The sequence below is a fragment of the Amphiprion ocellaris genome, chromosome 6, assembly GCF_022539595.1.
Source record: "Amphiprion ocellaris isolate individual 3 ecotype Okinawa chromosome 6, ASM2253959v1, whole genome shotgun sequence".
Taxonomy (NCBI): domain Eukaryota; kingdom Metazoa; phylum Chordata; class Actinopteri; family Pomacentridae; genus Amphiprion; species Amphiprion ocellaris.
In genome coordinates this window covers 18,005,662-18,022,587 of record NC_072771.1, presented here as the reverse complement: position 1 = coordinate 18,022,587, position 16,926 = coordinate 18,005,662, and the positions used below count along the sequence as shown (strand labels likewise).

The window sequence follows — 16,926 nt, the reverse complement described above, 5'->3', positions numbered from 1 at the left end:
ATGTCGCTCTGAAAACGTCATAGTATAGCATGTCGCTCTAAAAACTTCATAATACAGCATTTCGCCCAAAAAACGTCATAGTATGGCATGTCGCCCAAAAAATGTCATAGTATAGCATGTCGCCCAAAAAACGACATAGCATAGCATGCCGTTCAAAAAACGTCATATTATAGCATGTCACCCAAAAATGTCAGAGTATAGTCTGTTGTCCAAAAAATGTCATCGTATAGCATGTCGCTCTTGAAACGTCACAGTATAGCACGTCGCCCAAAAAACGTAATAGCATAGCATGTCGCTCTAAAAGCTTCATACAATTACTGTTCCCTCTAAGCTGCACACGTGCGAAATTGCGCACTGCTGACACGGTCTTCGCACACAGAAAATCTGCGCTGCACACAAAAAAAAAAAATCCAACCTGAATTGTAAATAAAATAAACACGTAACAATTCATTCTGTGCTATTTTTCAATGTGAGTCAGTGAGTGACCGGTGACTGGCTGCTGCAGCCAATGATGCGATTCACATACGTATTTACCATAGATTGTATATAATGGTATTTACGCAGCTAATCAACGTCAGGTGTCCTTATGTGCAGCCACCGTTGTTCTCATAGATTTGAATGAGTAGTTAGGACACGCCCCTTTGAGCTGCGTCCTACGGCGAGGCTAAGCTAGTGGGTGCAAAGTTTCAGTGCATTCCGTAGATGTAGACGGCGTGAAAACGGAAAAAACAAGTATGCCGGCTCACTGTGCTGCATACAGTTACACACTGCGTCGTACGATTGAGACAAGGAAACTTGGAATGACTTTTCATAGGTAAGAATAGTTTTTGGCTCTTTTTTCATTATGAAATGTTGTTGAGAGCTTCCAGTCTATGAGTAGTAATAGTATTACAAGTTGTAGGAGCAGTGCCAGTATCAGCAGCAGTAGTCAGTGTAAGACCACTACTACTAGTAGTAGTCACATTTCTATTACTACCACCAATACTACCAATAGTAGTTATAAAGCCTAACTCATGTATATCCAGATTACCATCTATGTTCTTCCTCCAAACCCATTTTATGATTGGGATTACAGGCAGTTCTTCAGGACTGCTCTCAAATAAATGAAATGTTACTAAAGAAGGTTATACTTATCAAATTAAATAGCTCTGGTCTCCAGTATATTGGCGAATTTGCTTCTTTGTACTTAATATATTAGCATGATTTCTTTTTAATATGTTGTGTACAGACTTAATTACTTCTCTGTCTACTTTTCTTAGTCCATGTAGGTTTCCCAGAGACTATGGGTTGAGGAGGAAGTGGAAGTTTGTCGGCTTAGACCTGGTGTCATTCCATCAGTGTTAAACTTCCCGGCTCATCTTGGAAGAGTACGTGCCAGAAAGACCACGACCAAGCAGCCTTGAGATCTTAGGCAGCGTCTCCCTCAGGTCGGTGTTGACGGTGTTCATGGTCAGGTCTGTGGTAATCCTGTCAAAAAACAAAACAGAAAAAAATCTAGATTATAAATCAACATGTAACCAAAGCACTCTGTGTATAACGCCATAGTATAGGACGTAGTTCAGAAAATGTCAAAGTATAGTATACTTTTCAAGAATAACATAGTATGGCCTGTAGTTCATAGTACAGCATGTTGGCAAGAAAAAAAAACAAAACATAGATTATTATGTGGTTCAAAAAGCGCAAAATGATAGGATGTTGTCTAAAATTGTCATGTATGATATGTGGTTCAAAAAATGTCATAGTGCAGTATATTGTCAAAATAGTATGTAATTCAAGAAAACATCAGAGTATAATATGTCATCTAAAAAATGCCATAGAATAATAATTTCATTGCACAAGTAAAAGTATAGTAACTTTTAAAACTGTTAGAATTCTTATATGTTGCTAAAAAAACCCAAAAAAAACTAAAACAAAAAAACCGTCACAGTAATATGTCAATTTAAAAAGCCTATAGTATAGCGTGTCACCCAACAAACATCATAGTATAGCATGTCGCTCTAAAAACGTCACAGTATAGCCTTTAGTCCACAGCTGTCAGTAGGTGAGGAGCAACACAAAAACAGTCCAAACGCTGGTTTCCAGAGGGTTAGACGAGTATTTATTTGAAAGAGTAAGTAAACAACACAAAATGTGAGGGGTTAAAAGCAAATGGGTGATAGTAAAATAAAAATAAATAAACAGAACTAAAAGTGAACTTCATGTTGACAGTGATGGGTATTCCAACCAGGAACAAAGTAAAAGATAATCAATACGAAAGAAACCTCTTCCTGTTCACCTCTTCAAGCCCAAAAACACACCGCAGTAGCACCCTAAACTAAAACTACCAGTGGGTTCCCTGTTTTCCTTTGTGAACAAGTCAAAGGTCCCTCTCCATCTCCCCACACATCCACCAACCACTGGAACACATCTCCAAAGTTCTGCCGGGCCAGCTCAGCTTCCCCTCAGAAGAAGTTCCGCCACCTGCCAGATGAAGGAGCCTTTTGAGAGGCAGCTGGCATCGTGATTGGACTGTACTTTGGTCTGTTCCAGTCCAGCTTCAGCTCCAGAGACGGCAGGCGGGACGAGTCAACGGAGGCCGGGTGGACGAAGGCATGCAGCTGAGTACAATCCAGAAAACAACAGAGGAGGAATGCAGTGGCCCAGAGCCAGAACAACCAGAGCAGCATCGTATGTCTCTGAGAAAACATCATAGTATAGCCTTTGGTATGAAAAAACGTCATCATATACATCGTATATTGTACAAATAACAAGTCAAAGGAAAGAGACATACATTGTAGAATTGTAGTAATTGTGGGCTGACTGATTTACGGATTATCAGTATTTTATTTTTTGCTGATTTACAGTAATAAATACATTTAAAAATGCCGCTACTTTGGCTCTGAACCTTTTTCTACCTGTGGTCGCTCTCTCTTCTGGAGTGCTTTGATTGGTTATACGTCATGAATAAAACTACTTTAACTTAACATCTGTAAACAAAACAAAAACGTATCAACAAAGTTTTCTGTTAGAGTTTGTGTTCTTCTAAGTTTAACTCCAAGATTTTAAATACTTTCATTTACTGCAAATGAATATCTACTCCAAATGTCTCACTAATAATCATTATCAGCCTTAAAAACCCACAAAACACCCCTCCATTTTCGACCACACTTAGTACAGTCTGGTTCCCCCTTCTATAAATCTGCTTGGTTTCTTCCACTTCTTGTTTGTCAAAGTGGCCTTCTACCTGGACAGGTTTTGTTGGAGCTCATGCAGCAAACATTTTGGGTAACTGCACTTTAATATGGATAGATGACACTGAATTGGAGTCTGTTTTCATGAGACTGAGTTAAGATGTGTAGCTCTGTCATTAAATAGGAGATTATTTCCCAGAATTCACAGAGAAAAGTCTGAAATGTTTGCTAGGTTAGCATCCCACATGTTCTTTGGCTCAGCTAAAGCTAACTCTCTCCAACTTCTGGATCTCTTGAGTTGCTTGTTGTTAAAATATCTTGCTGTAGGTGCTGAAGCTCAGAAAGTCTGAGATATTTGTTCAAAATAAGCTCATTCTCAAGTCTTCTCTGAACTGTCCTCTTTTGTTTGAACTTTCCCTAAACTTAGGAGTTAATGACAGAGCAGCACATCCAGACTCAGTCTCATTTATGTAGAGATTAAACTTCAGTGTCATTCATTGATGTTAAAGTGCAGTTTTTCAAATGTTTGTTCCACATGCTCCCAACCAAACCAGTCCAGGTGGAAGACGATGTGAAGAGAAAGCTCCAGAGGATGAATATCACACATTTACGTTGGAAATAAATGTCCTTTAATTAGACACTGTCATGCAAAAGTTGGATTTCCCTTTAATGATGTTCAAATCTTTGTTGAGTGTTTTGTTGATGTTGGTTTCTAAATGTTTTTTGACACTCGGCCCCAAAGATTAAAACCTTTTACGGCTCACAAGCTGCAACAATTCACACATTATCAACTAGCTTTCTGACTAAACTAAGATAAAAAGTGAAAAACTGCCTGATTCCTGCATCATGAATGTAAATCTTTTTGGTTTTTATGACAGTAAACTGAATATATTTGGGTTTGACATTTTATAAAGCAAAACAAGAAATGAATTAGTGGAGAAAACAACAGATTAATGGAGAAAGAAAATGTGTTTTCCAACATATATGGATGAATTACTCCAACATTACAAGATACATCCAATTTTAATTCAATTTTATTTATATAATGCCAATTACATGTCAAATAGTCTCAAGACACTTTATTTTTATATTTTTTTGTCATATTTAAAATATGACAAAGTAAGAAATGTAAAGCTCTTGACTAATCCAATTTATTATTTGGTTTTTAAGAGACTAATGGACAATTAAAATAAGTTTCTCCACTAAAACTAATAAACATGAGGTGAAATAGAAGGAAGAGTTTTAAATACTGCAGTCCCATGACGACAAGAATAAAGTTTGTCAATAAAAACTAAATCTGCCGCTGGATTCCATTAAAGTCCTAATAAATGATAATAAAGTGTGATACTAAAGGTTTGTGGTGCTAAAAATGTCCGAGTAAAGATATGAAGTTGAACATCTGGATGGAGGTTGATAAAAGTTGACCTCCCTTCATTTCTCTGGAGCCGACTCCATGGATTTTATGGATGGTGGTTAAAGACCTGCTCTTCTAGTGGTCTTCCTTCTAGTCGCTGTAAAAAGTCACTCCATCCTGGCCGACTTCAACACCTCTTCATGACAAGTTGTTCTGCCTCCGACCTCATGGAAACTCCAGAAACTGGGGAAAACCTGTGGAGACTTGAAGAACTCGTGGAGACTCGAAGAACTCGTCGGGCGGGGGAAGGTGTGGTGGGTGGTGGGGGAGTAGAGGGGGGGAGGCCACCACCCACCTCCCCGCCTACTCTCTGCCCTGACTCCACCCAGACTCCGCCTTGGCTCCACCCATGTGGTCACTTGGAAACTACGATGTCAAAGGGACGACGAAATTATTTCTTTTCATCTGATCTGTAGCTCAGTGAGTTAAGGATTTGCCTGTGGAGCTGCAGGTCGCTGGTTCAAGACCAGACCCTTCTTAAATTTTCTCAAAATTCTGACAAAGACAAAGAAAGAAAATGCCAGTGGTGGGTCTTGAACCTGCGACCTTCCAGTCTGTAGTCTGTCTCTTATCCTCCTGAGCTACTCGCTCAGATACTAATTCTTCTTTTTTTTGCGCATTTATCATCTATTTTTTGTCGTTTTTTTACTCGAGTCTCGACTCGACCGTTTTTCTCAGGAGGCTGGACTTCAGCCTTTGTGCTGGAGGGTTGAACCCTCAGTTCCAAGACTTTCCAAGCCTCCACACCTCCCGAGTCCTCAGGACCTGAGCTTTCACACAGTCTGAGGGCTGAAATTTTCTAAGTCCCACACTAGTTCTCTGTTAGATTTAACTTTCAGACAGTCCAAGGACTGATATCTTCTAAGTTCCTGAGTAGTTCTCTGTTAGTTTGAACCTTACCACAGTCTGAGGACTGAAATCTTAAAAGTCCCACAGTAGTTCTCTGTTCGTTTGAACCTTCACAGTCCGAGGACTGAAATCTTAGAAGTTCTTGAGCAGTTCTCTGTTAGTTTGAACCTTCAGACAGTCTGAGGACTGAAGTTTTAAAAGTTTCTCAGTACTTCTCTGTTAGTTTGAACCTTTAGACAGTCTGAGGACTGAAAACCTAGAAGTTCTTGAGTAGTTCTCTGTTAGTTTGAACCTTCAGACAGTCTGAGGGCTGAAATCCTAAAAGTTCTTGAGTAGTTCTCTGTTAGTTTGAACCTTTAGACAGTCTGAGGACTGAAGTTTTAAAAGTTTCTCAGTACTTCTCTGTTAGTTTGAACTTTCTGGTTAACAGAAGCCTTAAAACTTGTGACCATGAGTCTTGATTTCACATTTAGACCATCCATCTGAATCCTTCTCAGACCTTCACCTGTGGGTTCTTTAGAAATCCTCAACAAACTTTGATTCTCTTCACTGAACAGTAAAGTTTGTGGAGATCAGAAGGTAACATTAGTTTGATCCATGCCTTCAACTACTAGTATACTTTATCTGGAAAGCAGTTTTCTGAAATGAGTTCTTAGTAAATCTGTCCACAATCAAACCAAGAACATAGAAAGGGGAAACGTTTGAAGAAACAACTTGATGTTTTCATTTCAGACCAGAAAACGCTTTGTTCTTTTCTAATGTCTGATTTGATTTTGAAATGTTTTGTTTTTTTAATGTTTAATTGTTGTTTTTTCAAATGTTTTATCGGCTTGTTTGAAAAATTTCCTTTTCTTTCCCAAAGATTAAATCTTTAAGGTTTTTCTTTTTCAATGTTTTACCACCTTTTAATGTTTAATTTTCTTTTAAATGCTTCATTGTATTTTCTGTTTAATTCCTATTTCAAGTTTTGTTGTCTTTAACATTTAATTTTCTAATTAAACATTTAATTTTTTAATTAAATGTTTTGTCTTTTAAATGTTTAATAATCTAATTAAATGTTTTGTATTTTTAAAAATGTTTAATATTCTTCTTGCTTAATTGTATTTTTTTCAATGTTTAATTATCTACAATATTTCATCTTTAATGTTTGTTTAAACATTTTGTTTAATTTCATAATTACATGTTTTGTATCTTCTGTTTAATTACCTAATTAATATAATGCTTAATATAAATTAATTGTAATTAATGTTCAATTTTCTTTTTAAGTTTTATTGTATTAAATGCTTTTTTCCTTTGATTTAATTGCTTTTTTAATGCAGTTTAATTCTTTATTCTTTTTTTCTGTCAAGATTTTAACCCCAACCTTAAAAATTAAACAAACCCTTAAATCACAATGAAAAAACTTCTGTTGTCACAATCACGAGTTAGTCAGTTAATCAATTCAACTTTATTTGTTTAGCACCTTTTACACAGATTACAAAACTAAACAAGCAAAGAGAAAAAAAAACTATGCTAAAACTATGATTAAAACTCAAAAACATGTTTTTTAAAAAAAGATTTAACATGGTAATAAAATCTGTTGTGTCCAGGGGATGGAGGGAGTTTATTGAAGTCTTCTTGGGCTCACATGGCAAATCATTTAAAATATAAACTTGATATTCAGTCTAAGGAAACTGGAAACTGCAGAGTGACAGAAGAACCAACAATATCTCCTGTTTTCTCATTTAACGAGTCGACTCTTCTTGTGCTTTCAGACCAAAGAACTACAGACTCTTCACAACCTGCTCAGACTCTTGGTACAGGACCTCACCACACGGGTCAAGAAGGTTTCTGTCTCATTTCTACTCTGAAGCTCACCTTCTCCTGCTCAAACTGCTGACAAATGTTTCTGCTGCTCTAAAGTCTGGTCTCCAGAACTTCCTAAAAACTCTCAAAGTCTCTTCTGCTGCAGGTTGCTTTGTAGAACTGTTACAGAAAACCTCACTAAACCACATGGAGGCCTCAAGATAGTCGTCCAAATGAAACCGTACAAAAACCAAACTAGCACAACCCAAACGCTAAAGTCTCCTACAGCCTACCAGAGAACCTCTGAGAACAGAGAATCAGGACAGGAACTCTTACCTTCTGGACAACCAACGCTGGTTCACAAACAAGAATACAGAATGTGTCTGACCAAAAACCTCTAAAGACTCACTACAGCCAAGATAAAGACACAAGTCAGGTGCACCAAATCCACTAATTACAGCACACATTAGCACCATGTGCTAACTGTGGCTAAAGAACCACATTTACCAAGACAACTATCCAGTACAAAGCCCTAAAACACACCAAGAAACACATTAAAGATGATTTTACTGCTGGAAGCTGCAAGCCAACGCCTAAAGAAGAAACTAAAGCAATGGAGCCAAACCCGATTCAGTGGTGAAGAAAAGCAGAGGAAATGTTTGGCTGCAGCTAAATAAAGCAGGAAGACACTGAGCTGCTCAGGTGTTCCTGATAACACCAAGCAGCCACCTGGACAGCCAATAGGAACACAGCTTACTGGAAGTCCAGAGGGCTGGCTTAGTGAAGGAAATTTAGTTTAAAGTTGAGGCAGAAAGTTAACAAAGAAAGTTGAAAACCACCTTCTGATACCTGAACTCTGAGTTTTCACACAAAGAACACCTGAACATGTCAGACTGGTTTCATAGTAGAACCCTCATTGTAAAAACATCATAGTATGGTGTGTTGCTCAAAAAACATTATGACCCGGCTGTCTAGGGTCGCCGAGGAGCAACACAAAAACAGGACAAACGCTGGTTTCCAGGGGGTTAAGAGGCTATTTATTTGAAAGAGTAAGTTTACAACAACACAACATGTGAGCAGAAAAATCACAAAGTCTGTCTTTAGTTCAGCTGAAAATATTAGTTTTTGTCTTTTTTATTGACCAAACTTTTCAGGAAGTAGATGAAGAATAATTAAAGCTCTCATGTAGAAGTCCAACTTATTTTGGATCCTTGTGGAGAGTTTAATCTTAGAGTTTGTACAGCTGTTGAGTTTTTAGAGTCACATGGATTGTTTTGACATTTAATAACCGAGTCCTGAAATAAAATTACAGTTGTGGATTTCCGTCATTTAGTCTGGACTAAACAAATAACAGCAGCATAAATCTCAAACGTCATTATAAGGAGTCCGGATTGAGGTTTCTCACTTGATAATGATCAAAACATGAAATTTAGGTTGATTTAAAGGAATATTCCACCTTAAATCTTTGAATGTTGACCTAAAAGGTTGGTTTCAGGAAGTATTCCACCTACAAGGTCCTCAAACATCCACCTTAAAGGAACATTCCACCAAAAATCCTTGGACATGCACCTAAAATGTTGGTTTAACCCAGTATTCCATCCAAAATCCTCAAAGAGACCTGAAGGGCTGGTTAAATGGAATATTCCATGTAAAACCTGAAAGGGTGGTTTAGAAAAAAATCCTTCAATGTAGACCAAAAAAGTTAGTATGGAGGAATATTCCACCTGAAATGTAGACCTGAGAAGTTGGTTCAGAAGAATATACCATCCTAAACATCCTTAAATGTAGACTAAAAGACGGTTTGGAAGAAAATTCCACCTAAAATCCTCCAATGTAGACCTAAAAGGTGAGTTTAATGGTATATTCCAAGTAAAATTCACTACTGTAGACCTTGGAGGTTGGTCTGATGGTATATTCCACCCAACATCCTTGAACATAAACTTAAAAAGTTCATTCAAAGGAATATTCCACCTAAAATCCTTCAATGTAGACCAAAAAATCTTGGTGTAAAGGAGTATTCCACCTTAAATGTAGACCTAAAGGATGGTTTGGAGTAATATTCTACTCTAAAATCTTCCAATGTGGACCTAAAAGGTTGATCTGATGGTATATTCTACCCAACATCCTGGAACATTTACCGAAAAGGTTGGTTTAATGGTATATTCCCAGAAGAACCCTTGAACATCAGGCTTATTGGTATATTCCACCCAAAATACTTGTACATATACCAAGAAGTCAGTGTAAAGGAAATGTAGACCTAAAAGGATTGTTTAAAGTAATATTTAAATGATTATTTTCATTATTTAATAATCTGTTATCAGTCAGAACCCTGGCAAACTTATTTTCATCAGTTTTTTTAGTGGAAGTCACAAATAAAGGAGCTCTTGGTTTTTCCCGGCGTTAGTGAGTCAAAAGCTGCTGTTTCAACACAGACATGTTCACATGCATCCACAAACCTCTCAGCACTCAAACACCCACAGACAAGAGGCCGGCTGGACCGAGGCTCGGCGGCGTCCTCAGACCCACGAGTCGGGGAGTCGCTGAACTTGTTGGTCCGGTTTGAAGGCCTCCATGTGGTCCAGTAGAAGTCCACGTAGTCGGTGTTGGCTTTGAACCGCAGCGACTGGCCACCATCAGGTGGACCAGCTCGTCCTCGTAGGACTCCTCCTGTAGCCTTGAGGGGACCACAGGAACATTCAGTAGCTGCTGGAGTTCTTCCTGTCAGGCTCGTGGTAGAACGGCTCTGAAGAATCTTGTACTTGTCTTATCTGGAACAATGTAACAGCCTAAACTGTTAACAGCAGTGTAAAGAAGCAAACACACAGGCATAGATTAGGACTCAAACTAGATTTATTTTAGAAAACAAATCAACTTAGAGGCATTTGTTCACACATGTGGCTGAATAGGAGGCCGTCCAATCAGATTCGGGGTCTTCACTCTGTAGGTTGGTTGTTAGGTGAGACTCTTGGACCTCCATCAGCTGACGTGGATGTTCGATGGTCTTCCTCTCTAGTGCCAGATGATTCATCCATGAATTCAGCAGCTACAGACTAAAATGAAGCTCATGCTGCCGTTATTGAATTCCTGTTCCAGATCAAATGTTCAGAGCTCACCTTGAATGCAGCCGTCTGCTGTCTGATAGTTTTTCTCATTGTAGTCTTCAATAAAGTCTTTTTCCTCATGTCAGGATGTGGTGAGACTCTTTCTCAGTCTCTGCAGACGTCCCTCATTGTGCATCTCCAGAGAAGAAACAGAAAAACTGGTCACTGCTTCAGCATCACAAATGCTCTCCAGCATTGAGAGTGTTTTAGGAATTCATTCATTGTGTTGTGAACTTTGAAGGAGCAGAAACTTTACAGCTGCCAAAGATATGAGCTCCAATTCTGTATGTTTTAGGAAATCAAGTTCATCAAATGAACACTTGATTATTGCTGATAACGCTCATTAAATTACTGAAGAAATCTAACATAAAAACCTGTAAACTCTCAGGCAGCTTAGTTTTTCTATAATTCTATCATCATGTTCTGGAACCAGGACTCTGCAGAAGTTCCTTCAATCAGATACTTGTGTGTTTCTATTTAAGGCCTCAGGTTTGAACGTACAGCAGAGGATTAGAAAGGAGTGATTTTAATATTTAAATCAGTCCAGTAAATGTTTGGTGTGAAAATTATTAAAATTTTGATTTAGACAGATTTGTGTCAAATATTGTAGAGTCTCACTTAAATATATCCAAATGAGTTCAGTGTATTTACATTTTATAGAATATTTGATTTCTTAATCTCAATACCATAGGGTTTGACCCTAAATATTATAATAATGATGTCAATTTAAATAATATTTTAGTGCAGAGTCATAAACTTTAATCAGCTAAACTTACATAATAAATATCACTGTACAATCTTAACCTGAACATTCATATTACTAAGGTAAATTTACATAAATCATGATATTCTAGAGTCTTAACTGGAATATTTCTAACATTAATCTTTTTGTATTGTGCTGATAAACAACAATAACCCGACTTTCAGATAATATTTATTGTCTGTGATTGTGAGACTAAATTCCTCCACATTCTGGAACTGGACTGCATTTCCCAAAATGGAAACATGGACAGAATTTAACACTCTTATATCCATGGCAACGCTAACGTTTCTGCTTCTTACCAAAGTTCACAACACAAGTAAAGATTTTAATATAAAACTTCAGGGATGACTGCTGACCATAAGTATTCTGATCAATACTTCATGATCAATATCAGGACAGATGTTACAATTCCAGCTGTTACATTAGACTGCAGTTATTCACAGAGAAATTAAAACATCACATTCCTCATAAAAACTAGATGGGACTTTTATTAAATAAAGTGTTGGCGAATAAACAGTGTAAAAAGTGCAAAGCAGCTCCATTAAATCAGGAGATGTAAGACTTCCACAGCATGGATCACCATCTGCTGTGTTGATTCATAGCTGAATGTCAGAATGAACTGAGATAGAAAAGCTGCTTTGAGCTGCAACATTACGGTCTGACAATCCAACACCATCACAGTTTTCATCTGGTTGTTTTGCTCCAACATGCTGTGAAGTTCAGTTTTTACCTGAATCAATACAGAGATTCCATTTCCAACCAAGACTGGAATAAAAATTAGAATGTTATGAGGTTATTAATGCAACTAAATCCTTTCAGATGGAAGGATTTACTTCTACTTCAAGTTTCAGTTGGAGCACATTGCATTCACAAAGAAAAACAGCAAAACCTTCATAGCAACATTTAATAAACCTAAAGCTTCCCTGTTGGCTCATTGGTGGAGTTTGTTACTGAGCATCTGAACCTTAAATCCAGTGAGACGACCATCTTCAGTCGAGGCCATGCAGAGAACTTCCAAGACCTTCCAACGGCTGGACCAGATGTGGCATCATCTCCCTCTGAACATCTGGATGACAGGAGAAAAGACAGAAATCAAACACAGATCACAGAAATACAATTTATTCACTTTCATCATTTTATAAAAGTAGCATGAACTTTATTAAAACTTGACAATATCAGTAATGAAAGTAAATGTTTTTATCTTGTGTTGAAGCTAAATTTAAAGTTAATTTTAATGACAGTTTATCCTGAGAGGAGTGAGAATGGAGCTTTTCTTTCCTTTTTAGAATATTCCCTCAAAATATTCTGTTTATTATTGGCTTTAGAAGCATTTTTCTTTACTTATTTATTTTTAGATACCTCAGACTGATGCACTTTGCTGGTTTGCAGATAATTTCATGTACAATGACAATAAAGTTCATCTATTATAACATATTTTGCTAAAACAAGAACTGCAAACCTTCTCAACCATCTCTCAGGCTGCAAAATTCCAACTGCGACCAAGAATTATCTGATGTAGTTATTATTATAATCTTTACTGAACCAGCCCTGGAATTAATAAAAATCTGTATATGGATATGATTTTCTCTGATGGGACCACTATGGAAGCCATAGTAACAATTAACTATCCTTTGAAGGGAAAGATTAGGTCTTCTTCAGGTGGATAAAAAAATGCTCTCCCTTAAAGAACAAAAAAACTGCATACAATAAAGTAAATCTCTTCTGCACTGCACACATACTCCACTTTTGTATAACTCTGGATGTCAGAGTAAAGGCAGACAGATCCACCAATCAGCCACAACATTCTGACCACTGACAGCTGAAGAGAACAACATCCATCATCTTGTTCTAATGCAACGTTCTGCTTGGAAACCTTGACGTTCATGTGGATGTTTGACATGTACCACCACCTAAACACTGCAGGACAAACAACCCCCTAGTCTCCATGCCAACAGCAGTCCTTGATGCCAGCTGCCACCCTCAGCAGGACAAACTAAAACTGCTACTACAGGAGTGGTCCGAGGAACACGACAGAGCTAAGCTGTTCACCTGGGTTCCATACTCCCCACATCCAGATCTGATTGATCATCTGTGGGATGGTCCAGGATCAGCCTGGTCTAGGTAGGACCCACCCTGCAACCCACAGGATCCACAGAATCCACAGGACATCCCCAGAGGTTCTGATGAACCACTGGGTCAGAGGAGTTTTAGCAGCATAAAGGGACCAACACAGTATTAGTCAGGTGGTCAGAATGTTCTACTGTTATATTGTCATGCTGATTATATGATCAGTAAATGTTACCATCAATTATAACGCCCACATTAATCAGGAAAAAAAACAAACTATCAGTTCATTCAGAAACTGTGGGGTTAAACCTAAAAACACAGACCTCAACAGCAGTTTGTTTCAAAGCAGAACACCAGCCGGTTTTCACTAAAGAAGCTTTCAGAGCAACAAATAAAGGACAGTTTTGTTCTCATTAAGTTCAGAGTCAGCCAAAATAATGTATACACACATCAGGAAAAGAAAAACTTTTATAAATATTTCATTTGTATAAGTACTTCTACACATATAGAAACCTCTTTCTAAGTTTGATCAAATCACGATAACTCTGTGTCCTGTTGTACGATGTTTTCCCAACAGATGGCGCTACCCTCATGAATGGAGCATCAACAAGTGACGTCTACAACACAACAGAAATGTCTGGAAGCCAGTGGCCACCACTTTGAGCACCTCTTGTAATTGTAGAGGCCAAAGATAACTTTTATTAATCTTGTGATGTCTGAATAAATTTGGTATTGAAACATTTATGCAAGTTTTTCTTTTCCTGATGTGTGTAAACATTATTTTGGCTGACTCTGTATAATGGGTTTCTGACAGGTCACCAAGCAACATCTTTTTATAATAATGACAAACATACCTGCATTCTACAGGAGTGATTTTCCTCATGTGCAGGTAAAGATGTGTGAGGAGCTTAGAGATGACAGGAGCAGGAGTCATCCTCACTAATTCAGCTTCCACCTAGAAACAGAAAGACCACAAACAAACACACAGATATACTCTCAAACGTTCAACCTCCCAGCCTCAAAATATCTGTTTAGGAAGTGTTGTGTTTCTAAATTCTGCTGAAAACATTGACATACATTCTCTTACAAGGTTGTGTAAAAAGCAGCCTGTCCTCTGAGCTACTGAGAAATTTTCCTTAACAAAGTTTCTACGTGTAAATCAGCTCAACAAAAACTAAAGCCTCATAGAGATGAAAGTGGCTGTTGGCAAAAAACCCTGAAAATTTTTTTTCTAAGCAACTTTGCCAAGTGAGCGCCGAAGGTGCTCCAAGAGGCTGCCGAAGGCAGCCTTATGCGAGTGCCGAATAATAAATTATAATAGTGTCATTGTTACAATTAAATTAACTTAGCTTAACTTAAATTAGCATTATAGTCTTTATTAACAATAAGAATATATATAAAAAATTAAAATGACCACGCAATATTCAATGAAGATAAAAATTTAAAAATGACCAAACAATATAGATCTTCAATGGAGTCTATCTTATCAAAAGCATGCACAAATGATATCTATTCACTCAAAAAAAAATGAAAAAATTGAGGTCTATCTATTTTTGTAAAATAAAAAAAAAAAAAAAGTTCCTAGTTTGTCTAATTTCCTGACATATTCAGACAAGAAATCGTCGTTGGTATCTTTCTTTTCTAAAACATGCACAAATAATATTCATTCAAAAAAAAAAATGAAAAAAAATATTCCAAGTCCTGACCTGAAAAAAATTTCGGCAGAACTTCCCCTAAGGGCCAAGCCCAGAATTTCATAACCCCCTTCCCTCATTAAAAGAATAGCACAAAACTGTGAAAATGTTAATAAAAATGCGGAAACATTCCTGTTAGCATGTTCAGTAATGTAAACTATTCAGTAGTTTAGTACCCCATATTTCATATATTAATCATTTCATACTCTAGTCTAGATGTGTCACTAATCTATTATAAGGATTATATTATAATATCATTAAGACAGGAACCTTAAGACACAGTAAACTATCAATATATTGATATCTATTTTTGTAAAATTTAAAAAAACGTACCTGGTTTGTCTAATTTCCTGATATATTCAGACAAGAAATCGCCGTTCGTATCTTTCTCTTTTAACCACGACCACCGGAACGCGTTCTTGACTGTCGCGTCTATAGCACGCACGTCAGCGTGCCTGTCTACCTGGTTAAACATTGTCCTGACAGGTACGGGTCATTACATTTACACAAAAGCAAAGGTCGTCTATTCAATGAGCGCTATTCAATGATTAATCTCTCCTTTGTACTCAAAACTGGCGCTATTCAGTGCATCCGCTCTCGCAAATTCTCGCAGCAATGTATTCAGCATTAGATTGGAATCGTGTCAATGAACGAGATTCAAAATGGCTGCCTCCGTACAGGAATATAAACAACAAACAACGCATTAGCGATAAGAATAAGATTTTCAAAAAGAATACTATCAATCAAATTCTGATTTTCACTGAAAACTTCGATCAATTTTCCCAGATTCCCGGAAATGAACTCACAAAATTTGAAATCCCGGATTTCCGGGGAAAACCCGGAAAACTTTCATCTCTGAGCCTCAGTCAGATATAACAGGTATCGCAAATTATAAAGAACTTTGTTAACTCAGACTTTCTGCTTCAACCTCACATAAAAAGGGGAGTTTAACTCGTCAGGTGACTGAAAATGAACGGCTTGTGCATTCTAGATCCAAAAGTAGGATGTTTCAACTCATGTTTTACTACAAATACATGCAGTAATAAATAAATACAATGGCTGGTTGTTAGTTTATTCACTATTAATGTCATTTTATATACTGGATTGAACTTGAGCAGTGGAAAAGAGAAGGAATTTAATGAAAATATGGAGATTCAGAGAGGTAATGTTGCGCAATGCTAAGGGCGGTTTAATTCAAACCAGCTGAATGTTAACCTTTAGTGCAGCTCAACGGGTTTCAGTTAACCTTATAGTAAAATAACTTTTTTAAAAGCTAAAATACACAGCAGAGAAATATAGGTTGAGAAGGTCATTCTAAGAATGAGGACAGCTGCGGCAGCAACTAACACGTGTTCAGCGGTAAGTTAGCCACCTGTGTTAATTAGCCCGCTAGCTAACTTAGCCGTTTAGCTAGCTAACGCGTCCGGACCAACTGCTCAAACACGACAAAACACAACTCTTCACAAGTCGCTGACTTCACGTACAACAAAATAACGTTACAAGTATTTATCTTCTTACCGTGTTTTACTCCAAAAACAAGGCCAACAGCAGACAGAGATGCTACCAGACGTGCCGACCATAGATATGCACAGACTAGATACGCTAGCGCGCTGTCTTCTATATTATCTATGGTCTGACCAATCGCTACTCTCTGGCTCCGCCCTCTGAGAATCTTGTTGTCGTTTGGCTCCACACTTGCTGATGACCACTTCCGGTCTCAGAAAATGAAAAAACGGACCTCTTTTCGTTTCTGTCTCTTACTGATTTTACTTTCTTGTTATTCTAAATATAAAACGAAAATCAAAGCATTTAAAAAAAATGTATATCCATTTTTGATCATGAAAAGGAAAAACGCCTTGTATTTCAATTTGAATTTTTGTATTTTAAAACGAAAATCAAATAACCACTCGTTTTTTGTTTTTCAATACCCGTTTCAGAACGGAAAATCCAATTACCAGATCCGTACACAGACCATTTTTGTCAACGACAATTGAGGTTCAAGCCATATTGCTCTTTAAATGACTTACTGTTTTCAAAAATTAAACTCAGTTGTAGAGATTTGATGTGACATTTTTAATCATAT

At 37.4% G+C, this 16,926-nt stretch overlaps 2 long non-coding RNA genes across 3 annotated transcripts; one reads left to right on the top strand and one right to left on the bottom strand.

The window, feature by feature from the left end:
* The first annotated feature begins 680 nt into the window (after nt 1-680).
* Nucleotides 681-2,670, top strand: LOC129349071 (uncharacterized). The gene is made up of 3 exons (XR_008601916.1): nt 681-814; nt 1,269-1,427; nt 2,363-2,670. It is a non-coding gene; the product is annotated as an uncharacterized LOC129349071 (long non-coding RNA).
* A 5,510-nt stretch (nt 2,671-8,180) lies between these two features.
* On the bottom strand, nt 8,181-15,294 carry LOC129349072 (uncharacterized). Of its 2 annotated transcripts, XR_008601918.1 has the most exons (4): nt 15,177-15,294; nt 14,004-14,104; nt 10,332-12,148; nt 8,181-10,268 (listed from the first exon to the last, which is right to left on the bottom strand). It is a non-coding gene; the product is annotated as an uncharacterized LOC129349072 (long non-coding RNA). The 2 variants fall into 2 exon arrangements; XR_008601917.1 differs by having other exon boundaries at nt 8,181-12,148.
* Between the last annotated feature and the right edge of the window lie 1,632 nt (nt 15,295-16,926).